Below are 27,594 nucleotides of genomic sequence, written 5' to 3'. Positions count from 1 at the left end.
GTATGTAACTACCTTTCAGCAAATATACTTTGAATATTTCATTTAATAGTCATAAACCAGACAAGAATCCCTCCTTAAAAAGAACTCAAGATACTACTGATCATGCACAGAAATTATCTAAATATACATATTATATGCATAAATTACATATTCTAAATATCATAAAAAAAATACACACACAAAAATGCTTGCCCTCTTAAATTCTACATTGTGTAATGCCTAGGAATGAACAATTTAACAATTTAATATTAAATAATACAGTTTGTCATATCTGAAATAAATCAAAATAAATTTCAAAAACATGCAATATATATTCCAATTACACACACACACCCCCTATCAATCACTTTAAATATGACCATTCCCAAATCCCACCCAGAAATCAAAACTTGGGAATTAAGGCAGCACTACTAAAAAGAATGTACATGTGCTAATCACTACAATACAGAGGTCCCACCCTTAAGCAATAAAGAAGCTGTACACATGGATTTTAGTCCAATATCAGTAAGGTGGTATGTATTTCTATGTTCACTAACATGAGACATTGCAGATATATACTGTAAACCAACTATTATTCATGTCATCTTTTATTCGCGATTAGTCCGTTTAAAATCAATACGCGACAATTAATTTTCGTCACTGAGGAAACATTCTCTACAAATACAAAGCAAAATAAATGGTTCACGGCTATTTATATTCACAAGTTAAAGTAGGTCGCAAAACTCGCGGATATTTCTCATACTGGTAAATGACAAAGTAAAATTCACGATTAAAGGCTGATATACTTAAGGCCTGATCATAATATCCAAGGGCATCTCACTTGTACATTTAGTTTTTTTAACTTAACTGCACGCATTTCCACAGTGGAAAATGGCAATATAGAATCAAAGTGCCCCTTAAATACATTCTAAACATTAGGATACAGCCAGAGCAATAAAAACTTACAAAAATGTTCTACAAGAAGTTAAACCCCATCAGGGCACAAGTACATGTACTTTCAACACTCAGATTCAAAATAGTGTGCTTATATACATTAGCATCCACTTATCACATTGACAAGAAATATGTAAAGTATCAAGATATTCAAATGGGACTTCAGGTACTATCACACCAGGCACACTTTAATATTAATAGGAATATGAAGTGATAGTCACACATAGAAATACTGCATTGCTTTCTCTATACACCCAATCCTCCCTCAATGAAGCAGACCAAATGCATATAACAAAATGCTGAACTTGCAGTTATCTGGCTTTTTAAATCACACAGATGTTATTAAAATATGAATTGTTTTTCAATGTGGCAGGAAACCAAAGTCCATATACTCTCCAAAATGATGATGCTGTGCTACATTGTAGAGGTTTCAAATTTTCCATAAATATCTGTCCCTGCTTACTCTAACTAATCTAATCATGTAAGACATACAAAAGCAATCCAAGAAATCTGCATAATCTTCTACCTAATGACTGAAAAAAAAATTTCTGCGACTGGAAAGGACGTTTACAGTCCCTGTATTCCTGAAGGTCACAGTGACCTATATTTATGTTTTGACCCACCTTCATTTATAAATCAATTATCTTAAGAATTAGTAAACAGATCACTGTACAGTATGAACAAATTAAACATTATTCATATAAGTAAGCATATTCTAAAGTTGGATAGGTCATTAAGTAACCAATTCAATGAATGCAACAAAAAGCCTAATGTCCTTAAATGCATCAACAGTCAAAGATCAAAAAAGACCTTGCTAATAATCAATATGCAGCAAAATAAACAGGTCATTGTAACCTACAAGTAGGTATTATTATGCTTTCTTTAAGTTTATATTTGAACACACTATCCCCAAAACTCTTCAAGAGACAGTGTGTTGAGTGGAAATGATAAATAATCCAAAATAAGAAACAGCAATGATCAGAGAGCCAATTTTAGAAAGAGGTAAGTCATTGTGACCTAAATTAGGGTATATGTCCATCTTTTTGATATGGTTTGAATAAGAAGTATGAACCCATGTCAGAAAGGCAACATATTCATGCTAACTAAAAATTTTCAAGAACACATGAATTCCATAAAAACAATATAAGTATGCACACACCGTTTTAGCATCCAAGAAAATCTCAGTGCATAAACATGTCATCTCACTGGCCCAGGTTTCTAATCCTTAATAATTTAAATAATTAATTTCCATAGTGGAAACTGGCAATAAAGAAATTTGATACTTGTATGCTCTGTTTAATAAACACCAGAATATACAGCATAAATACAACTACCTAACAGACCTCAAAGAAATGATGCTTATATATATCATCATGGCTTATATAGTTTTAAAGGTAGAATCAATACTTCAACACTTATTCATAGAAATACTGTAATGTAAACCCTTAGCTTCCCCACAGCAAACCCCCTATCCTTCAATGCAGTGCAACAAATGTACACAACAAATGCTCAACATGCAGTTACTTGACTTTTTCAATGGCATGTACAGGTTTTGATTAAAGTATAACGATTTCCTTAATGTGGCAGGAAGCCTAAGCCCATGCACTATCACAAAGGATGCTATTGTTACATTGCACCCCACATCCTCTCACAACCCTTCCCACCATCCAAATCCCAATACTGGGTAGATCCTCTTGCAACCTCTCCCACCAGCCAAATCCCAATACTGGGTAGATCCTCTCACAACCCCTCCTACCTCCAAATCTCAATACTTGGTAGATCCTCTTGCAATCCCTCCCACCAGCCAAATCCCAACACAGGGTAGATCCTCTCACAAACCCCTCCTACCAGCCAAATCCCAACACGGTAGATCCTCTTGCAATCCCTCCCACCAGCCAAATCTCAATACTGGGTAGATCCTCTCAAAACCCCTCCTACCTCCAAATCTCAATACTTGGTAGATCCTCTTGCAACCCCTCCCACCAGCCAAATCCCAATACTGGGTAGCAATAGCAAGTTTCAAAGGATTACATCTAGCCACCATATACTGTCAATACATGTACATGTACATCCATTACTAAAATGTTACTTTCTTTTAACCTGATACTCGTGGCACAGTACTTAGAGCATTTGGTCTAGAGTCACGGAATAAGGAACTGATCCTTAAGTAACGTGTTCAAATCCAAATGTGGGATGTGGAGAATGGTCTTTCGAATGAGAACGTATGAACAGAGGTCCCGTGTTGCAGTAGGTGCTGGCATGAAAAAGATCAGCCATCACTGCTCAGTGGCCCTGATTGGCAAGTGCAGATATTTAATGTGCAGCTCTCCACCGACAAGTGGTGATGTCTCAATATGAGTGAGAAATTCTTGAAGGGATATGTTAGACAGACACACAAACAACACTGATACTTGTTTAACAAATTACAATGGTCTCTTGTGTAAAGTAAATCAAATATCAGGACTATGCTTCATAAACCTGTATTTCTGAAGGTCACAGTGACCTACAGTTTAATTGTGTTACTGTGACTGTTCTCAACCCTCATGTGATTTATCCTAGGAGTAGATCACTGCACAAGTAATATGAACAAATTAAACAATTTAATCATAGGTAAGCATATTCTAAAGTGTGGTAGGTCATTAGGAACCGATTCAATGAATGCAACAAAAACAAAAAACCTAATGTCCTCAAATGCATCAACTGTCAAAGATCAATAAGGCCTTGCTATAATAGTATCTGATGGCAAAATAAACAGGTCATTGTGACCTGAAATGAGGTAAATATAAACACTATCCCCAGGATTCTCCTAAAAACAAGGTCCAATATCCAAGTCTTACAGTGGAAATAATATATAATCCAAAATGGGAAACAGCAATGAGCCAATTCTAGAAAGAGATAAGTCATTGTGACCTACTTTAGGGGTATGTTATATCCTCCTTTTTGAAGGAGTATGAACCCATGTCAGAAAGGCAACATATTCATGCTAACTAAATATTTTCAAGAACACATGAATTCCATAAAAACAATAAGCACACACCGTTTCAGCATCCAAGAAAATCGCAGTGCATAAACATGTCATCTCACTGACTCGGGCTTCAACCCTTAATAGTTTGTACAATTTCCACAGTGAAAACTGGCCTCCAAGAAGTGCATGATACCAAATCAGGGCATATAGTTTCATGGCAGATTCAAAATAGTGTGCTTGCACATATAAGCACCAGCTGGACTTGCTAACACTTATTTGAAATATGAGAACACAAGAGATGTTCAAATGAGACTGTTTTATACCCAAACCAGCGATACTATTCTCTTTTCTTGAATACACACAACATAGTATCTGTACCAGCACCAAAGTGCATGCACAGAGTTCGATAAGCTTAATACCATAATATGTACTGTAATGTAAACCCTTTGCCTTTCCCAAACAGGAACAGAGTTGTGCACAAAGATCAATATCCCATCACCCAAATATTTATAATCAAATACATGTAGTATTACTTAAAAATGACCCCTAAGCAATGGGACAAATGGGGACATTCAAAAACTCTAAAGTTACTAATGGCCTTTTTATCTGTACTCCCTACTTAAAGGGCCTCATAATCATCTGGGTTTTTTTAACTTGCTGTTTTGGTGAGTTAATAGTTGCTCAGGGAATTATAAGTCATCCCAACATTGGATAGCGCATTAGCAATTTGCTGAGAATTCAGGTCCATCCAGGACACCCATACTTTTAAATATAACTTCTGTAAACCTTAAGTCCTTGCTGAATGAAATCCATTCATACAATGGATCTCACACTAATGAAGATATGCTTCAATTTATGTATACATGTACACTTTGGAGTTATTATGATTTATAATAATTATGCCATAACACACTTTGTCCTCAACATTAAGTGACAAGGTCATTTACAGTAAGACTGACAAGTTAATTTACTAGATGACGTGAAACAGCAATAAGAGCTAAACTTTTAAATGGATGCAAGTCATTGTGACTTAATATAAGGGTGAATCATGGCCCCATGTTTTTTTACTTCCATATGAATATAGGGAGTATGAACCCAGGTCAGAAAGGCAAAAAATTCATGCTAGCTAAAAATTTTCAAGGACACAAACTCAAATCCACAAAATAATATGCACACACCGTTTTAGCATCCAAGAAAATTTCAGCACACAAACATCTTACCTCACTGGCTCAGGTTTTGCACACAATTAATTAAATCCTCCGTGGAAATTGACATTCAAGAAATATGATGTACCGGTATATGCTCTGTTTAATAAACACAAGAATACAGCACAAAGCCAGAGCAAATGAAAACTACTGCTGTCCTCAGAGAAGTATGTGATGCAGAATCAGGGCATAAGTTTCAACAAAAACAGTGTGCACCGATTGTGCACATCTACACCAATACGACTACTAGAGATGTTTGAATGGAGATCGGGTACCAAGATGAGGTGCATCACTATCAGAATACGAAATGGTCCCGGTATCTGTACTAATCCCAATGGTGCTTTATTTATATGCCTTCACTTACAAATACACAGAAATACTGTAATTTTATATCCCCTAGTTTTCAGTCATATAAAAATAGAAGAATTAAGTGTATGAAGTTTGATATGCCTACCACCTAATCACAGAAATAGTACGAGTATATTTGAACACTTAGCCCAGATTCACACCTCCTCCCAATATAATATTGTCATAAATACAGCACAACAAATGCACATATCAAACACTTAACAGTTACTCAATTTTTCATGTTGTCAAGCAATATTAAAGGGTGCAACACGGGGCTTAAGTTAAACTCAGCATCAATGGGAAACCTGACAACCCATATTCTTCTCACAGCCATAGCATAAAAATTTGCAATGGCAAAAAAACCCGGAGATTTTATACTAGCTGGCATGCCAGCACTGGGCCATAGGATAGAGCATCTATTTAGTATGCATCATTTTTTTTTTCTGCTCAACTTTAATGCCCTTAAATTAAGTGATAGTTATAACTATCACTAACACAAGATAATGAATAGAACTCCTCTTCAAAATAAATTTCATAATGGGATAAAGTGCTTTAAGGTTTCAGACACAAGTGTTTAAGTGTCTGTAGATGTGTTAAGTGACAAGGATTGAATGTTTCAATGAAAAAGGACCGAAAATCCTGACCCTTACTAAAATATCAATAATGAAATTCCAAAACAACACTCAGATATTTGACTGAAGGTCACAGTAACACAGACTTAACCTTTGACACACACTGTTTCTAAGATGCATCAAACGAAAATTTCTCATAATCTTAAGCCTTATTAAATTATGTGATCCAGACAAGGATCAAGCAGTGATTGCGGACGGATCCCAAATGTGTCAATGGGTCTTTATTATAATAGGGATTATGACTAACCCCCCCCCCCCCCCCCAAAGTGTGAAACATGCATCAAAACTAGGGATGTCAACGAATAGTCGACTATTCGACTATCAGTCGAATGGACCGACGATCGAATAACAAAACGACATTCGAATAAATAATTTCGATAAAAGAGTGATAAAGAGACTTGTTGACTTTACATGTAGAAAGTACAGTTATTAGAAATGCTTCACTTCTGCGAGATTTATTGTCAATTAATATGTTGTTTTTGTAATAAAATTATCTTGCTATACTGCGCTTTCTTCGTAAAATTATTAATTGGACTTGATCTCATACCATGTACCCATTATAGCCGTGACATATTTGGACACTACGATAATTATTATAAAATTAATATTCTTTTACATATTTAAAAGACATTTTGATAGTTGATACAAAAAGTATATTCAAATATTTAACATTATCACAGATTAACCGTGTGCCCCCCCCCCCCCATCATTTTAATAAGCTTTAAAAAGAAATATCGCACAGTCATTTTATATGCTTCCTAAAAACGACTTTACATACCGATTTATGAACATTAACGACGGGGAAATCATACATTTTGGAGAAATTAGCGTTTTATGTTTAGTAAATATAAATACGCTATCCACATTTTAGTTCCATGTGAACATCTGTGTGTAACATTTGATGTCATATTTTTTAATAAATTTAAGAAAAGGGGATTTGGGGTTAAATATGTCATGTACCAATGAAGTTTAAAATAAAATTTTAGTTTCCGAAAAAAATTTCGAATATATTCCACTATCATTCGAATAATGCAATCGAATATTTGACTTAAGAAAATAAATATTTTGACATCCCTAATCAAAAGATATCCTTTTAAAAAATTTGTCTCACAGTGACTGATCTGAATTAGTAATTGCTACTACAGGGACATAGAAAGGTTAATAAAAGGCCATATTATTTAACAATGCAGCAACAAAATGTGAAACTGTAAGGGCTAACACTCCATTAAGAGGCTTTCCAAAAGCAAAATTAACAATGAACCTTATAAACTCATAAACAGACTCAAACATAACAGACACTAACACACACATTTAAATATACGTAAGTTTGAGATGTATAATATCCAAACGTCAATATTTTCACACAGTACATCCCCTAACTGCTATTCTTTCTTCAGAGTCCTGTCAGTCTGGTATTCCTCTCTTCCTCCTGTAAAAAACAAACCAATCATACCTCCTGTATAAAACAACCAATCATACCTCCTGTAAAAAAAACAACCAATCATATTCACCAAGGGTTTTTTATCCCTGCAATTAGGAATAGTACCAACAGTGATTCAATTTGGAGAAATAGCATCAAAATACACATATTATTTCCAGAATATTCTATCAATTTGCATCCTGAAATTATAATAGGATTAAAATAGAAATGAATTAAATTCCATGCATGACAAGACCTAAAACTAATATATATCATGCCACCCAATTATGCAGGTTATGTATTTTTTTTTCAGCAACAGTTGCAACATTAATTCCCATAACAACAACCAAATAAAGCATTTTATTGTTTAAATATATCTCAATTTCATGTTTTTCAAGACGTAAGCCAGTTTTCCTGAATTGTTTAAAGGATGACTGCACTTAAGGAAATGCGAAAATTGTGACATTTTAAATAAACTTTCAAAACAAGCATTTTTCTTTTGATTGCACAAATGGTCAACATCTAATCTACAACTTTATGTAATTACATTAAATAAAAGTACGTATTTACGAAGTACAAAGCTGTTTTTCTAAGGCGGGGGTCATCACAATTCCTTGAATCTCTGTACGATAATGAGGACACCCACTTTTTCACTGACTTTATACATAGTCAGTGCATGTTTGTCTATTGTTCTCCGTTTAACAGTAGCTGTATATTTGCATTAACAATGTTGCGTCAAAAGGAGATTAATAGACAAACATGCGCTCATGGTTTAAACGAGAAAAAACTGCTTTTTCTTACATTTGCTCTCTCTATTGTACCCAAGGGCTATGACATGTTGAATATTATAATTCACCATGTGATTTCTTACCTCAGGTAACTCTGTGAATACTAAATTCCATCACATGACTTGTAAAGTAGCATGTTTTGTGCTAACTAGGACAAATTTAAAGTGCTCGAACACATTAAATTGTAAGGCATTTGATTTAAAAGATTCTTTACTTACATGGACGTCGCTCATATTGTTCGTTTTTGAAACCTCTGAAAATAGTGTACTTGTGCCATACAGAATAAAGAGGGAATGGGAAAGAGTGAACTCGTATTTTTTTAATATATGTCTTTGTTATTTATCTATAGTCTAATTTTAGACCCATTCTTACAATATTAGCTCCACCTCTCATGCATACCTAATGTTTAATCAAGGGCAGGTAATTGTAAATTCTCTGTATTAGGAAAGAGTAAGGACAGAAAACATAGAATCATTTTATTGTATCACAGTCTAAGATCATTTTAATATTTAAATTCGGCTCAAAATTGACAGGATTCTTTCATAAATATATAAAAATGAAATAAGATTATGATTTAAAAGCAACAGAAGCGTCCGAAAAAGACCCAAAACCCAGCGTTAAGTGCAGTCATCCTTTAACAGGTTTGTGGGGATGTAATTTCGTGTATTTTCTCATACTGGGTATATTTAAAAAAGAAAAAACTCCGAAACTAAAGGGTTTTTTTTTTTCAATTCATGGAGGATGTAAATTTGTGGATGAGAGGCACCCAGAAGTCCACCTATATTGAGCCACCATGAAATCTACTGATACCAGAGTATGCTGTTTACAACATGTCTCAACAAAAAACTAGTCTACTTCCCCAAATCAACATTTTTGAAAAGAGGGTGTTGCAGTCCTTTTGTTATTTTCCCTGAAGTTGTAGCAGTTTAAAAGAAAAATTTTAAGTAACAGAAAACGATCTTGAATTTTTTCAGATACAAAACTATATAAAGCACAATGTAGAAAAATATTTAGAAACTGTATATCAATTTCCAATTTGCCATTAAATGAAATGTAAATTAGTCACATAGCAAAAATAAGTCAAGTTTTCTGTTTTTCACTATGTTCGCGAATCATCATTTTCCACAAAAATAAACCTATAGTGAATGCTATCATTAGTTTTAAAAATGTTTAAATGCTTATACGAAATTTAAATTAATTTCTTGCAGCATGAAATTAAAACCATCCCAATTGGTACTTTTTGAGTAATCGTGAAATTTCAACACCGTGGAATTAAAACGACTTACAGTAATCGTGAGTTTCTGCAACACCCTCTTTGAATGTTTCATACTGTCTTAGTGACTTACACTGTCAATGCAGTATTCATTGAGAAGTTTAAAGAGGAATTTATTCTCAAAATTTTATAAAAATCAATGTTTCTTTTGCATTGTCAGCACCAGATGTATAAGGGTAAAAACAATTATCATCTCCATCTTAAAGCATGAAAACTTGTAGTTTTATAAAGAAATGTAGCAATTCTGTGATATAAATGTGCTGTCAAATCCTGTTCTTAAATAATTGAGACATTTGTGTATGACCTACAGAGAAAGTGAGTATATGGACTCAGGTGATCTACAGAGAAAGTCTGTATATGGAATCAGGTGACCTACGGAGAAAGTTTGTGTATGGACTCAGGTGACCTACTGAGAAAGTTTGTGTATGGACTCAGGTGACCTACTGAGAAAGTTTGAGCATGGACTCAGGTGACCTACTGAGAAAGTTTGTGTATGGACTCAGGTGACCTACTGAGAAAGTTTCAGTATGGAGTAAACTGTATCTTACCTTCTGGTGTTCTGGTCAAGCCAATCTTCTTCTGTCCTGCAGGTTCTTCTAAGACTGGTGTAGAAGGCCAGTCCAACTCTTTGTCTGTTAACAAAGAACAAAGGAAGGTTAATAACAAAAGAATGTTCACACTTTATCTAATGGCAAAGAAATGTGAAATTTCAAACAGAAAAAAAAAAAATATGTGTTATATCTTACTTTTATGTTAGGCAAAAGTTCATCACTTTCTTGGAACTCCAGTTGAAACATGAATGCTCTTGAACACTGGATCCAGGCTAGCGTAACTCCCTGTTATCAAAAAATATAAAGAGATTAACAGAATTAAAGTACTTAAAGATATGGAATCTCTCAGAGTGAATGGAGTGGAGTTTGTATATTACCTTCACTTCTACAGTGGGCTGCAAGCAATGAGTATTCTTCAAACTTTTCCATCAACAAGAAGAACTGCTTTTAAACATTCCATGAAGAACAGTCTTGTCCCTTGTCTGTTAATGCAAAATGTGTACAGATCAGTTAATATAGGTACAAAGAATTCAACAGGTGAGAAATAGGGATATCAATTTACACAACACAAGTAGTGGATCTAACTTCTTACTGTCTCCTGCAGGCCAAAGTCAATTCTGGCTCTCAGTACTCCTTTAGCTGGTGTTCAACTCTTCCTAACCAAAAGAGTGGGAGACTGCAATCAAGGCCTCTGTGAACATAGATAGTTTAGAGTCAAATATGTGTTTTAATTAGGCAGAAAACAGAAATCATGATAGTGCAACAAATGCAGCTTGTTTCTTACCACATTGACTAATAAATGGCTAATGGCATAATGGACACCCTGTACCCTGGCAATGATCTCCCTCCTTACTGTGTGGCTATTTGGTATTCAGCTCTTGGTACTCTTGCTGGCAGGTGATGTAATCTTAAAGACCTTTGACAGTGAAAGGGTTTGATCGTCCTTGTTTCTTTAAGACAGAGATTTTACATATAAGAGGCCCCAGTCATAATCATGTGTGAAAGAGCACAAGCAATAGATTTAGCACATTTGATTTCTATCTTACCCTTTCTTCCATGGCTGGATGCTGTGGATCTCTCTTCCCTGAACTCCTCCTAAAGAGTGATAGATGTGTTCTCTGCCACAAAATTGAAGCTTGCCTAACAATTATTCTGTAAATAAATAGAGTCAAGAGGTGTAATGTATGTCCTAATTGGACTGACTAAGAATAAAACATAGCAATCAAAGAAAATGAAGCATATGTGGCTTGTTTAAAACCACTTTGGCCAATGGTGGCCTGTTGGTTTAGTGGATACCCTGTATCCTGGCAATGGTCTCCTCTACCTTGTGAGGTCCTCCTCTTCCTTGTTTAGTTCTCCTCTTCCTTGTGTGGTCCTTTTCTACTTTGTGTGGTCCTCTTCATCTGCATGGTCCTCTTCTTCTTTGTATGGTCCTCCTCTTCCTTGAGTGGTCCTCTTCTTCACTGTGTGATCCTCCTCTTCAGTGTATGATCCTATTCTTCATTGAGTGGTTGTCCTCAATTTGGCATCTGGCCATACCTGCTGTCACCTGAAAAATTGTCATTTAACAGTTTAATTATTAATGAGGTTCGCTCCTGAGCTTTTGAGCAGATTTATATCTTACCCTATATTTCAAAAATTCTGCGTAAAGCTTGAATTCTTACAATAATTTTGGATTCTACAATGCCAATTAAACTATATTCAGTTAAACTCCATGACTTAATTCCATACCAAAAGCATTAAGTGAGGAACTATATTTTGTGGCGGAAGGTTTTCTAGAAGAAAATGATCATTTTTTTCTCTTTCGAAGTATTTAAAGTATGTTAAGTTTGAATTCCTATTTCTCCATGCAGTCTGCACACAGAGTTATTTTGTGAAGTGAACTGTTTTATACTGGTCCTAAATTATATATTTAATAAATTGTCATGAATTTTATCATCATATTTAATAAATATAGCAAATATATTTTGAAAGTCAAGAAAAAAATATCCCTATTTTAAGCTTAAAATTAGCACTATTTTAGTAACATCTAAAAATTAACATCACAGACCCCCACTTTTTATTTTCTTTTCTGAATATATAAGATACTTTTAACATTTCTTCTTAAATTCAGTAAAATGTCATTACTTTCAAATGATATTTTTGTTTGTTAAATTTTTAATGCCAGAAAAATGAAATTTTTTTGAGTGCAAAAAGGTCAAATAATTGAACATGCGGAGTAATTTGAAAATTTTTTCGTTGTCACAAATTTTTAGGTGTCTATTCAAGATGACATAAGTCTGTGTTTGTTCCCATAATTTACTTGAATATAAAATATTGGAGGAAAAACTTCAAAAATTGATTTATGTGTAAGACGTATTTACAGTGCAAAAAGGTCAAACTAAATGCTCTGTAGCGCCAAAAGAAGCGCATTGACCCCCATTTTTTGTTTTGATTTTTAATTAAGCTATGTGTATAAATTCAGAAAATATACTTGATAAAAAATTCTCATTACTTTTGATGGCAGGATCCAACCTCCTTAAGCTCTTAGTACTTTAGTTGTACGATACTGAGATTTTAGATCAAAGGAGGCTCATTCTACATCAGTTAAGATGAGCATATAAAATGGACCCCAAGTGTGAAAGAGCACGAACGATGGATTCAGTACATTTAATTTGTATCTTACCCTTTCTTCTATGACTGACTGCTGTGGATCTCAGTTCCCTGGACTCCTCGTTGTAAGGGATGGAAGTGTTCTCTACCATGAGATCAAAGCTTTTCTAACCATTCTTCTGTTAATATATAGAGTCCAGAGGTCAAATGAGTGTCCTAATTGGACTGACTAAGAATAAAACATAGCAATCAAAGAAATGTAGCATATGTGGCTTGTTTCTTACCACTTTGGCCAATGTTGGCCTGTTGGTTTAGTGGATACCCTGTATCCTGGCAATGGTCTCCTCTACCTTGTGTGGTCCTCCTCTTCCTTGTTTAGTTCTCCTCTTCCTTGTGTGGTCCTTTTCTACTTTGTGTGGTCATCTTCATTTGCATGGTCCTCTTCTTCTTTGTATGGTCCTCCTCTTCCTTGAGTGGTCCTTTTCCTCACTGTGTGATCCTCCTCTTCAGTGTATGATCCTATTCTTCATTGAGTGGTTGTCCTCAATCTGGCATCTGTCCATACCTGCTGTCATCTGAAAAATTGTCAGGCAACAGTTTAGTTATTAAGCTCTTAGTACTTTAGTTGTACGATACTGAGATTTTAGATCAAAGGAGGCTCATTCTACATCAGTTAAGATGAGCATATAAAATGGACCCCAAGTGTGAAAGAGCACGAACGATGGATTCAGTACATTTAATTTGTATCTTACCCTTTCTTCTATGATTGGCAGCTGTGGATCTCAGTTCCCTGGACTCCTCGTTGCAAATGATGGAAGTATATTCTACCATGAGATCAAAGCTTTTCTAACCATTCTTCAGTTAATATATAGAGTCCAGAGGTCAAATGAATGTCCTAATTGGACTGACAAAGAATAAAACATAGCAATCAAAGAAATGTAGCATATGCGGCTTGTTTCTTACCACTTTGGCCAATGTTGGCCTGTTGTTTTAGTGGATACCCTATATCCTGGCAATGGTCTCCTCTACCTTGTGTGGTCCTCCTCTTCCTTGTGTGGTCCTCTCCTCCTTGTGTGGTCCTCTTCTTCTCTGTATAGTCTTCTTCTTTGTGTGGTCCTCTTCCTTGTGTGGTCCTCTTCTTCATTGTGTACTGTATATACCTGCCTATCAGTCGGTCTGCCTATAAGTCAGTTGTATTGTTTAGGCTTATATTAGAGGGATTGAACCTATGAATTACCATCCTTTTTGTAAAGAGTTTGGACCAATAATTAACTCCCAAAAAACCGACTTATAGGCGAGTATATATGATAGTCTTCCATATGCAGCTTGTTTCTTACCACTTTGGTCAATGTTGGCCTGTCAACATAGTGGATACACTGTATTCTGGTAATGGCCTCCTCATCATTGTGTGGTCATGCACAATTTGGCATCTATCTATACCTGCTGTCATCTAAAAGTTTAGACACAGTTTATTTTAGCTTTTGTACTTAAGCTGGTTAGAAACTGAGATTCAAGAACAAAGAGAGCTCAGTTTGCAACAGTTAAGATTAGCAGAAGAAATGGAATCAGTGATATGTACTTTACCCTTTATTCAGTGGTTGGCTTCAGTTGATCCCAACTCCCTGGACTCTTTACAAGTAGTGTTGTCTTTTTTTGTATCGGGATTGAGACTACCGGTAACTATAATTCTGTTAACATAGAGTCAAGAGTCAGACTAGTACTAGTACCAGTCTTGAATAAAGTGAAAATATAAAATCAAAATCTAAATTGCAACAACTGCTGCTCATTTCTTACCACTTTGACCAATGTTGGCCTGTTGGCATAGTGGATACCATGTATCCTGGCAACGGTCTCCTCTTCCTCAATGTGGTCTCCCCTGCCATCTGTCCATCCCTCCTAGTGCCCTTGACAATGGTAGAAACTGACACAGGATTAGTACAGTTCCAAAACAATTGAAAAAGTACCTTTAAATGCATCATTCTTAAACAAAAACATGTGACAATTACATATTTAGGAAAGACACAAACATTTATAAATGAAAAGAGCAAATAAAGTTTGTTGTGTTAGTAATGTAAGTAAGAAAGGGAAGGGGAGAGAACAGGAAACAAAAAATACATGCAGTAGAAAAAAATACAGCTTACCTTATCTCTGGCTTATAAGATCAAAATACAACCTTTTCTTGGGCTCACTGCATACCACTGGCTCTATTCTGTCTAAATTACATTTGTAAAATGTTTAAATAAACAAATAAATCTAATTTCTAAAATAAAATGTTTCATTGTACTTTATATGTTAAACCCACAACAAATGAAATTTATTTTATGTTTATTCTAACCTAATTAACTATCAACACATACATTAACTCACACATTTTTATATGTAAAGAATTACATGACATCATAGGCTGTTCCTTGGCAGTTGAAATTGGAATATTTAGTCTCAAAATTGGGAAAAATTAACTTTTTGGCATTGGGAATGGTACAATTTATCAATACCAATTCTTAGCACTTCTGGAAAAAACTTAACAAGATAAATATTAACAAAATTTTCAAATGGATTAATGCTAAATCAGAAATATTTAATTATTGTATATTCACTATTATTAATGAATGCATGTATTGTTTAGTAAACATCATGGGACTTCGAGGTTTGAATGTAACATGACGTTTAACCCAATAAATTTTCAACAACCTTCTCAGAAAATAAGTAGTTTACTTGTTTTTGATTGACCCTTTCCTTGAAATGATATTAAGGACATATTTGCAATGTAGTTTTGAACTTTATTTTCTTATTCCCTGTGTTGTTTAAGAGTTGCAATAATTGAAGGACCTTTGTACCATTTTCTGATGCCTGGAAATTTTGAACAACACATCTGAATCAAATTTGTTAGGAAATATACCAGTTAAAAGTATAATTTTGTTTTCTTTTAAAAAAAAACAAAAAAACCCAGGAATTTCATCACTGATATCTGTTCAAAACTCCTGTTAATGTATGGTGATTTTTTTGTCTAAGAACATCTAATGATTAGGGCTGGGACGATATATCGAGATATCGATAATATTGATTCAATGTGAGGATGATACGCATATCGATACGTATGAAGAAATATCGACATATCGTAAAGAAATTTCTGACTTGTGTTTTTCTTTGTTTACTTAACATTTTGGGTTAAATATATATAATAAATAGGCTAAATATAAACATGAAATACATAATTAATACCACTTGGGTAAAATGATTTTGTTTTACAACAGATACACAACTTCTCTGAATAAATTATTCTTATTTGTGAAGAAATGTTTCATTCATTTCACTCCAAAAAATATTTTATATCCAATTCAACATATCGTGATACATATCGTATCGTGGCTCAAATATCATGATACATATCGATATAGAAAAAGCTGTATCGTCCCAGCCCTACTAATGATACTATGATTTTAAATCAAAAATGTCTTGGAAAATTATCAGTGAGTATCAAATTTTTGTATGACCTTAAATTGAATACATATGGGTATCGGATTGCTTTTCATATATATATTTAAAAAAAAAATATTTTTTACGCTTAATTACCAAGTAAAGTGTCTCTATGTCCGAGTAACCAAATAGCAGTTTTACTAAATGATACTTATACATCAATGTTCGATACTGGTTAACTAAGTGCTCAGTGACAACACTATGCAGGTGAGTTAATGCTAGGTTTAGGTATTTATATGCAAATAAACTAATTGAAATGCCTAAGGACAATATCTATTATACAAAGAAAGTTAAAACTTATTGTCTAATACATACTTGGTACCCACGGCATGAGATAACCAGTACACATTATGACGACACTGTTCATTACTACATAAGATTATAATGAACATCAACAAAAATGGTCCGGCGCAAGGGTGCAGCTCAATTTTACTTAACTGAAACAAGGTATATTTAGAAGCAAAATATTCCAAAGTTTGTTGGTAATGCTGCGCAAATATCAACAGCTCAGTTGAATAATTTCTATTTGTAAAGTTTTAAGTTGAATAAGGGTAAAAATGTACAGTCCGGTATAAGTTTCCTCAAATTCCAACCAAATGAGAAAATGCCTAGGATTTGTGCAGCAGTTTTATTAATCCATAGAATATTCTTCTTAGCATTATACAATTTTTATGTAAAAATAAATAGGGTAATCCCTTGCGCTGAAGCTGTTTTGTTGATATGTTTTATTACCTCCAGTAGGTAAGATCAGTGACATCATGATGTGACATCATAATGTGTATTGGCTAAGACATATCGAGGGTACTAAGTATGCACATGAAAATAAATCCAAACTTTCTCTGAATAATGAATATACATTTTATGCATTTTTATAAGCTCATTTGCAAAGAAATGCCTATACTTATCCTTAACTCACATGTGTAGTACAGGTACTAAGACTTAGTCAAATGGCAAAGAAAAATAAACTTTCAGAGAGTCAAAAAAGAAGAGTTTGCATCTTACCTTCACTTCTAGGTAAAAGTAAAGTCTGTCCTTTATCTTGGTTTTCTGGTTCAAGCATAACTGACATCTCTAAAACCCGGGAACCAGGCAAGTCTAACCTTTTTCCTGTCAACACAAGATATGTAGAGGTCAACAAAACAGAAAGTTAAAATTAACAGACTTCATCTAATGAAAGTTATGAAATCTCAAAGTGAATGGAGTAGAGCATGTACCTTACCCTCCTCTATAAGGAAACTTGCAGTCAATCAATACTCATAACTCTTCTATAACATGAGGATCTACTCTTGAACATACATTGTAGGATCTAGGATTGCCTGTTAACAATGTAGTTAGTAAATGTTATTTTAATCAGTAATGAGAAAGAATGATGCAACTGAAATACTAAAAGAAGTGCAGCTTTTGCCTTACCTGTAGGATTAGCATCAGTCAATTTCAGCTCTATGTACTCTTGCTGGCAAGTGATGCATGCACTCTGCTTATAATCTTAGGATGGGTATGGTCTCTAAATGCTTCTGCAAAATACAAATTTAAGATCAAGAAAGGTTCATATCTACATCAAGTATGAAAGCGCACAATAGATGGAGTCTGTACAAGGAGAAAGAGTAGGTCTTTGGATCTTACCTTTCTTCTATGGTTGGCTGCAGTTGATCCTTGCTTCCTGGACTAATTGTGACAAGTAATTGAGTCTTTTTTGTAGAATCAAGGCTTGTTAAGTCAATAATCTGTTCACACAGAAAGTCAAGGGGTCAAAAGAGTCCCTTATCTGAATCAACAGAAATCCAAAATGCAATAAATATAGCTGGTTTCTTACCACTTTGGCCAATGTTGGCTTGTTGACATAGTGGATACCCTGTATCCTGGCAATGGTCTCCTCCTCAGTGTGTTGGTGGTTGCCATCTGTCCATCCCTCCTCTGTACCCTTAGCAATGAAAGAAACTGACAAAAGATTAGTACAGTTCTAAAGCAATGAAAGAGAAAGGACAAAAGATTATACCTATTCATGGCTGCTTGACAAAGGTTAATGTGCTGCTCCTTCAGACGGGCATTCTGTCAATTGAAATTCAAGAAGTTAATGTGGGACTCAGTCTAGATAATTTTGAAAACAATGTAAAAATTAGAGGTACTGTGAATGTGGAGCTCATAAAATGGTACAACCCTTGTAATATGTGTACTATGGCAAGTTCCGTGTTTTGCTATGGAAATCCCAAATTATTTGCACAACCAAAACTTAAAATAGTCTTTAAAATAATCTTTAAAATAAAGATTCTGTGGAAGTCTAAAATTTTATTCAATGGTTATAGGTAGAGTTGTGAATAAGGGATGGGTACTCCAAATATTAAAGATAGAAAAGCAGTGTCCACAATTACATATGGGAAACCCAATCATATGTCAAATAAAAGGCATAATCGCACTTTGTAATATAAAGACTCTCTAAAAGTCTCAATGAATTTTATTCAGTGGTTATTGGAGAAGTTGCAAAAAAGAGACAGCTTCCTCAAAATGTAATGGATGGACAAACGAAAGGACAGACACCCCTGTAATTCAGATAACCCTCACTTTTCAAGGGGGAGGGAATAAGGAATTTGTGTAAAAAGAAAAATAAGAACCTAACTGCATCTTTCAAGGTAGGCCTCAGGTTATGGGGTGACTCTTCTTCACTGCAGGGTCTAGGCAATCCAACCTCTCCCCCTGCTAAGGCAGAGCAATCAATGCTTATATTACTGCAACTATTTCTTATGAACACAATTTAAAAGAAATTAAAGAAGAGATAATCAAGAAGTAAACAATGTGTATTACCCTAGCATGGTTGGTGGTTGCAGTGGATCCTTCTTATCTGGACTCTTTTTCTGTCTAACTGACCAATGTAAAACTGGTGATGGAGGACAATCTAATACTCTAAAAAATAAATGAAGGTCAATAAAAGAAAGGAAGATTTCAGCAAATGAAAAGAAGATATAGAATCCCACACATAAACAGGTTGTTTTTCGAACACAGATGCCCAGTCCATGATAAATTGTTTAAATGTTGGTACCCAAAGAAAGACCTTAACAAGGAGTGTACATGAAAAAAGAAAGCCCTTGCACCAAATGTCAGTTGTTATGGTTAATATTTAAGCTTTTCAAAAGAAAATCAAATTCCAAGGTCATGATGTCTAAAATAATTCAAAGGTCAAAATCATGAGGTAAAAATGTAGGCCATCAGCTAGAGAAAGGGATTTTGTCACAAGAAAAACATATGTGAAATATGGAAGCTGTTGAAGCAATTATTCAGGAGTTATGCACAAGATTAAAGTTTTTCAAAAGAAAGCCACTCTAGGCTTAGAAAGGGCTTGTCACAAGAAATACAAATGAAATGTGAAAGTCCTAGGACATACTTCTCAAAGTTAAGGTCAAGGTTAAAGTTTCTGCAGACAAACAAACAGACAGATGGACAGACAAAAAAGTGATTTGCAGATCTGAATCTCAGATTATGGGAACATTAACACAGAATAATTTGTGTCTTACCCTCACTTCTAGGTTAGGCCACAGTGTTCATCCTTACTCCTGGCACTCTAGTTAAATCATGACAGTCTGCTCTGAAACATGGTTAACAGTCTAACTCTCTACCTGTTCAAACAGAATGTGAAGAAGTAAACTCAGACTTCATCAAGTGAAAAAGTTCTTGAATCTCTCGGAGTGTATGGAGTAAAGATTGTAACTTTACCCTTTTTAGATCTCTGTACTCTTGCTTACACTCATCTTAATCTTAGGATTGGCTATCGCTTCTGTACGATTGGGTGCTGCTTGTCCCGGCTTCTGTAGGATTAAGTGCTGCTTGTCCCTTCTTCTGTACGATTGGGAACTGCTTGTCCCTGTTTCTGTAGGATTAAATACTGCTTGTCCCTGCATCTGTAAGATTAAATACTGCTTGTCCATGCATCTGTAAGATTGAATACTGCTTGTCCATGCATCTGTAAGATTAAATACTGCTTATCCCTGCTTCTCTAAGGTTGGCAACTGTTTGTCCCTGCATTTGTAAGATTGAATACTGCTTGTCCATGCATCTGTAGGATTAAATACTGTTTGTTCCTGCTTCTGTATTACAGTAAGATTAAATACTGCTTGTTCCTGCTTCTGTAAGATTGGTTACTGCTTGTCCATGCATCTGTAAGACTAAATACTGTGTGTCCCTGCATCTGTAAGATTAAATACTACTTGTCCCTGCATCTGTTAGATTGGCTACTGCTTGTCCCTACATCTGTAAGATTAAATATTGCTTGTCCATGCATCTGTAAGGTTAATTACTGCTTGTCCATGCATCTGTAAGATTGGGTGCTGCTTGTCCCTGCTTCTGCAGGATTAAATACTGCTTGTCTCTGCATCTGTAATATTAAATACTGCTTGTCCATGCATCTGTAAGATTAAATACTGCTTGTCCATGCATCTGTAGGATTAAATACTGCTTGCCTCTGCTTCTGGTGGGTTAATTACTGCTTGTCCATGCATCTGTAAGATTAGCTACTGCTTGTCCCTGCATCTGTAAGATTAAATACTGCTTGTCCATGCATCTGTAAGATTAGCTACTGCTTGTCTCTGCATCTGTAAGATTAAATCCTGTTTGTCCATGCATCTGTAGGATTAAATACTGCTTGTCCATGCATCTGTAAGGTTAATTAATGCTTGTCCCTGCTTCTGTAGGATTAGGTGCTGTATGTCAGGCTTCTGTAGGATTAAATACTGCTTGTCCATGCATCTGTAAGATTAAATACTGCTTGTCCATGCATCTACAAGATTAAATACTGCTTGTCCCTGCTTCTGTAAGGTTGGCTACAGCTTGCCCCTGAATCTGTAAGATTGGCTACTGCTTGTCCCTGCATCTGTAAGATTTAATACTGCTTGTCCCTGCATCTGCAAGATTAAATACTGCTTGTCCCTGCTTCTGTAAGGTTGGCTACAGCTTGCCCCTGCATCTGTAAGATTAAATACTGCTTGTCCCTGCTTCTGTAAGGTTGGATACTGCTTGCCCCTGCATCTGAAAGATTGGCTACTGCTTGTCCATGCATCTGTAAGATTAAATACTGCTTGTCCCTGCTTCTGTAAGGTTAAATACTGTTTGTTCCTCTTCTGTAAGATTAAATACTGCTTGTCCTTGCTTCTGTAAGGTTGGCTACTGCTTGTCCCTGCCTCCATAAGATTAAATACTGCTTGTCCCTGCATCTTTAAGATTAAATACTGCTTGTCCCTGCTTCTATAGAATTGGGTGCTGCTTGTCCATGCATCTATAAGATTAAATACATATTTATACATATATATATATTACACAGTCAAACCTTGTAATCTCGAACTCAAAGGACCATGAAAAATTTCAAAACATCTTAGCAATTCAAATATCCAGGGTAAAATACTAAAAGAATAGGGTAAAGATTTCCAGATCACTTAAACATATCCATGATTTTTGAGATATCAATGTTCGAGATACCAAAGTTCAACTGTATATTTGAATTTTTTTTGGATTTTTTTTTTTTTTTTTGTTGTTTTTTTTTTTGTTGTTGTTTTTTTTTTCTGTTTTGGTTTTTTTGTGGGGTTTTTTTTTTTTTTTGGTTTTTTTTTTGGGTTTTTTTTTTTTGGATTTCTTTTTTTTTTTTTTTTTTTGGCATACAAATATACATATTTTTTAAATATTTTCCTTATGTATAAGATGAACCCCAACACCATGATGTTGTATATACAACATCAATGAGTTGGTGCCCATCTCAAAGGGCCTCGCTCTTACTCAAGGATATCAGGATGAAAGGGCATTGCAATGGACCTTGACATTTGACTTGCACCTTCAATCCAATGGCACTCTGGAAGATGAATGAGATGAAGCTCAAGGAAACACAAAATAATGATCATGACAATAATTTCACACAGATGTCTGCTATGACCTTGAAACCTGACCAAAAACTTGGTTTAAAGCTAAAGTACACCATTAAACAAATTGGAATTCTATGGGTTACTGAGTAAATATGAGCTGAATAGAGCCAAGGCTTGGTATAAAATAACACAAACCTCGTTGGATAAAAATCATATCCAACCATAAACCCGGGGAGATTTTATTATGTAAACAGAAATGTTTACCACTGATCTTTGGTTTTAGATCTCTGCAAAGGTGAGAGAAATGTGCTCACTATGATAAAGATGACAAGACCTCGACTTCTGACCTAGAAGCTGTTCGTTACTGCACATTTTTTACCACTTGGCACTATATATAGGTGAAGTATAGGCCAGAAAGGGCTAAAATGAGAGAAAATATGCTCCAGATAAGGATTACATGCAGATGTGGTTTTTACTTTGACCTTTTACTTAGAAAACTGGTTCGAGGTAACTGCAGTTTAAACCAGATTGAGCCAAGGGGAGAGTATGTATTCTGGGTAAACAATATCAGACAGACAGACAAACTGATCATTATCATAGCGGGCCCTAAATATTGAAAACAAAACCACTCACTTTACACCTACGTCTGGACAGAGATGCTGAGGCGAGGCGAGGGTTGTGGTGGACGTACAAACACTTGTGTGTGTGCAGATGAGACATCCAAACATTAATTAAACAATATTGAAAACAATAAACATTGGAATTCACACATTGAACCATATACAAATACATGCAAAATACAAAAAAATGCACTTGTCAAAAAGGACGTATACCAAAAATTATAGAACACAGCTACATATTATATACTATAATTCAAATACTGCATAGAGAATTCTTTTTTATGAAAAAAAAAGAAAGCACCTAAATCTTATCTTTCTCCTGATCACATCTAAAATGTAGGTTAAATGCAGCATTCAATGACTATGCAACAGATGCAACATTGGAGAGCAGACGCAGCATGAGAGCCAGGAGACTGTGCCAAAAGTAGGCAATACAAATGTAAAATGTAGGTCAGATGCAGCATCAAAAGTAAACATCAGAGTCAGCATCCAAACATATATGATAAAGAACAAGATCAGTTTGGAACTAAATCTAAATAATGAAAACAATCTGATCCAATAAATCAAGAATGTAAGTCAGATGCAGCATCAGAGAAAGCATCTATAGAAGCATCAAGTGCAAATTTGGTTTAATTATACTGCTTGTGAGTGACTGAGGATAAATCTAAATGATAAGTTCATTAACCAAAGTAACTAAAGCATAAAAATATAAGTTTATATATGCATTAGCAAAGATATGCATCAAATGAACAGTTGATATGGTCTCAGAATGAGACAGACAGACAGGCATAGTGATAATAATATTATACATCAATACATTAATACAGTAAAACTCGGTTTTAGGGAAGTTCTGGGTAGGGACCTGCGAATTTTCTTCACTATATACAAAGTGAGTTCGCAATATAGATTTTTTTCATTCAAGTACGTTTACCAAATCCATTTTAAGATGTATAAAATGCAAAATTTACCTTGATGTTCAGCAGTTTTTGGATGAATTGAGTTTCAAATATACATATGCATAAAGTTAATGTAAAATCAATATTAAATTGAAAAAATACAGATCTTCGAAAATTTGCTTAACAAATGTAATTTTCAACTTCCAGGAGACACAAAATCAATTCACTATAACCGTAAATTTGCTATATCCGAGTTCATTATATTCATACAATTTTAGAAGGAATGGTTATGGGAATTTTACTACGTCCGTAAATTCATTATATCCGTGTTCATACTAAACGAGTTTTACTGTACTAGTGTTGAACAATATGGAAACTATCAAAATTTATCATCGCGTATAATCAGTAGCTTTAAATTGATCAAGGACACAAATCATCAGAACTTTCAAAAAAAAAATTTCATGGCTAGCAGATGCTGTGAGGAAATTGAAGGTACGGTTTGCGTCCATTTTATTTTGGGAAAACACGAACAAAACAATGCATAAAGAAATGTTCATTATGCAAAGCACACTACATTTCATTTTCTCAGCAATGGAATTCATAAAATTCCTTAATGAAAGATTTCAATCGGTAAGCGTGTGTTGATGGTCAACCAATTATCAGTGACAACGAATCTTTTCATTACTTATCATAACTTAATACATTGAATACATTAACCACAAAGTATAATTAAACAAATAGTTAGATCTCAGAGAAGGAACCTATAATTAAAGATAAGTAAATAAATAGAGAGTGAAAAGAAATGGATCGATCCCCACCTTCAATCATAAACATTAAACTTTTACAGTAATCTTACTCCTGATGGAAAGATTTATAAGGGCAATTTGATTATGAAATTTATTTCCTGAAATTGATACTGATGTTTTAGACTTTATCTGAAGAAAGAAGAAAAATGTCCTTTTTATTTCTAAAAATATTAACCTCTGAGCTTACTGACAAATGACAGATAACAGTAACAGGGTGGAAAACTGAAATTACCCATGTATTTACTGATTACAAAATACTAATAATTACTTTAATCTTAGAAAAATAAATAATAAAGTGAAATAATCTCAGTTAAACAATAAGCTCCAAATTTTAACTGAACTCATGCAACCTTGTGGATAAGAAAGGGAAATTTATAAGCTTTGAATTATGAAGTTTAGAATACAGGGAATCCATGAGATGTACAAATTCACACAAACGCATTGATATAATGTATCTATATACATTACAAATCCATAAAATTTTAACTTTAACATTGATCACAGACACATCAGGGACATCTCAAGGTCATAACCCAAAATTACAGGTAAATGAATTAAAGGTAAATAAATGGAAATTACAAAAATAAGCCTAAATTAATAGTTAAATGTCTAATTCATATCCCCAAAAATTATTTTTGAAAATAAAAGAAATATTAAATTGAGAAAAAATTAGCTATTGGATTTGAATAATTAATTAATTGTGACAAATTTAAATTACTCTCACGAATGCAGTGGCTAAATAACGGTGTGTGCTTGAGTTGAGATATTTAGCCACTAGCCTTCATGAGAAAATCGCGAGAGAAAAAGGGGCCTCATTTTATCTTAATAATGAATTTAAGTATTAATCTAAAAATTTTACAAAGGATTGAAATAAAGAGAGGAAAAATCAGAATACTGGACTTCAGTCTAGTTATAAAACAGAGGAAAGAAAGATAAGTTCTAACAATATGTTCTAATTAACCATAATATTTAGAGGACAATGGATTTATAAAGGATCCTTGAGATGCCCCCCAAAATATACAATGTATAATTTATATTACAATGTAACCTTGATCTTCAAAATTATTTCCATCTGTTTAAAAAAATTAGCTTTTAGTTCCTAAAAAGTAATCCCAATTACAAATATAGCAGACCCGTGGAAAATGGGAGGGGGGTAGAAAAGATTACAAGTCCTACTTAATAAACCAAATAAATACTTAGGTTTACAATCAACAAGGCCTATCTGAGATATAAATACATGTAAAATGAATGCACAGTACAAAATAACATATAAAATACAAAATTTCAAACAAAATACTGAACCCATCATGCACACACGAGATCATTCGAAGTAAAGAAAATGGAAAAATGGAAAAGAAAACCTCTTTACAATGAAAACTCTAGATTTTACTTCTTAGCAGGAATTTAATGATTTTAATTTCTCTTTTATGAAAATTTGAATGATTTGAATAACTTTAATTTTAAAACCTGAAAAATTGAAATTATTCTAAAATAAATTTAACCCTACTTATCAATGAAGACAAGAAAGAGGGAATTAATACTTAATTTAGTCTTAAGAAATGAATATAAGCTTTTATTATAACTTTAATGAATGTCAATGCCTGTATGATGGTGATACTATGGTCAACTTTAAATGAACACAAAATCCAAAGGGAGATTGTAAAAATTAATCAAACCCTTCAGCTTTTAGGAAAATTTAAAACTAATCACTAGTTACTGTAGTTTTAGTGAAATTCACAGCTTATCACTTAATTATTGTTGTTTAAGGAAAATTTAAACCAAATCACATAGTTACTGTAAGTTTGAGAAAAATTTAAATCTAGTAATTTGATCAGTCAACTTATTTTAGTTTTTGAAAAATTTAAACTTAATCACTAGTTATTGTAATTTAGGAAAATTCATAATTTAATTAACCTCTTGTTTAATTTTTCATAAGTTTTTTAATTTTACTTTAGTTTTAGATTTGATTAAAATTAAAGGATAGGAGGAAAATGAAGCCCTTAAATTGGCCCTATTTATCAACTAAATTAAACCTTAACATTTAGTTACTCTACTGAATAACTACATCTAAATAACGGTGTGTGCTTTCATTGAGATATTTAGATGTAGTATCCAGGAGAAAATAAGGACAAATTTAAACTTATTTAAACTCAGTATGTTCTTACAAAATTAGAATTTAAAAAAGGGGGTATCTTTATGTTATTAACAAAAAGTTAATAATTCCTGAATTATTATGCCTGAATGATATTGTGTACTGAGATTTCTAGATGCAAATTAGAATATGACTTAGGAGAAAATCTAACTAACTCAAATCTTACTCAAGTTTTATCCTTTAGAATTGAAACGAAAGGGGAAGAAAATTTAATAATATTTATAGTAAAAAATTTTAGGAAAAATTAAAAAAAATTACTCTTATTTAAATATAAACATTAGTTTTATACCTAACAGACTGAAGGAAAAGGGGGGAGATTAGAAAGAGGTGAGAATAGGGAAAAGAATACCAGTTACTAAAGAGACATCCACATTCCTAAGCAAATGCCGCACCAACCCTCCTCCTAATGCTGCAAAGCCTCGCCTCACAGGTTCCCTCATGGGTGATGGCTGCTCAGGAGGGATCTCTGTCATCGGTGACCCAAGGCTAGAAAGCCGAGGATGGCCCTCAATAACCTGGGGAGACGGCAGTTCCATCTCCTCAGTCTGTCCAGCCACATCCTCAACTAGATCCTGAACAGGCTGAGGAGATGGCAGCGCCACCTCCACGGTCTGGTCAAGTTCTAGCCAAGGAAGGGCTATGACAGGCTGAGGGGATGGCAGACTCACTTCCTCAGACTGAACAAGCTCTACCTCAGGATCAGCAATTGCAGACTGGGGAGATGGCTCAGCCATCTCTACAGTCTGCTCAAGCTTCTCCTGAGGTAGAGCCTGTACAGGCTCAGGAAGTGGCAGTGCCACCTTCTCAGGCTGCTGAAGAGCATCATCAACCTTCACCATTAGCTTCACCCTGGACCTTCGCACCTTAAAAGAGAAAAAAGACCATATCAAAAACAAGAATAGAAATGATAAATATATATATATATATAACTAACCAGAAGTCTCAACCACAAACAAGTCTGGTCACATGAAATACACATTCAATATAGTAGCACCAATTGTTCAAAAGCTATAGCCAATGCTCAAGTTAATCAAAGAAACTGGGGATAAGCCGAGCCATATGCCTACATAATGACAGATAAAAACACAGGTAATTAAAG

At 34.3% G+C, this 27,594-nt stretch overlaps 1 protein-coding gene and 1 long non-coding RNA gene across 3 annotated transcripts in view; both read right to left on the bottom strand.

The window, feature by feature from the left end:
• LOC133205517 (triple QxxK/R motif-containing protein-like) overlaps nt 1-27,594 on the bottom strand; it is a 65,167-nt gene that overhangs the window by 8,134 nt on the left and 29,439 nt on the right. The window lies entirely within an intron of this gene.
• LOC133205362 (uncharacterized) lies at nt 10,924-13,072 on the bottom strand. Of its 2 annotated transcripts, none has more exons than XR_009723607.1 (3): nt 12,992-13,072; nt 11,162-11,267; nt 10,924-11,065 (listed from the first exon to the last, which is right to left on the bottom strand). It is a non-coding gene; the product is annotated as an uncharacterized LOC133205362 (long non-coding RNA). The 2 variants fall into 2 exon arrangements; XR_009723608.1 differs by lacking the exon at nt 12,992-13,072 and adding an exon at nt 11,374-11,419.

This window comes from Saccostrea echinata, unplaced genomic scaffold (assembly GCF_033153115.1).
Source record: "Saccostrea echinata isolate AGI-Se365-2 ecotype Australia unplaced genomic scaffold, CSIRO_AGI_Sech_v1 ptg000054l, whole genome shotgun sequence".
NCBI classification, from domain to species: Eukaryota; Metazoa; Mollusca; class Bivalvia; order Ostreida; family Ostreidae; genus Saccostrea; species Saccostrea echinata.
Note: the sequence above shows the minus strand (reverse complement) of the source record. Positions and strands in the feature narration are given on the sequence as shown.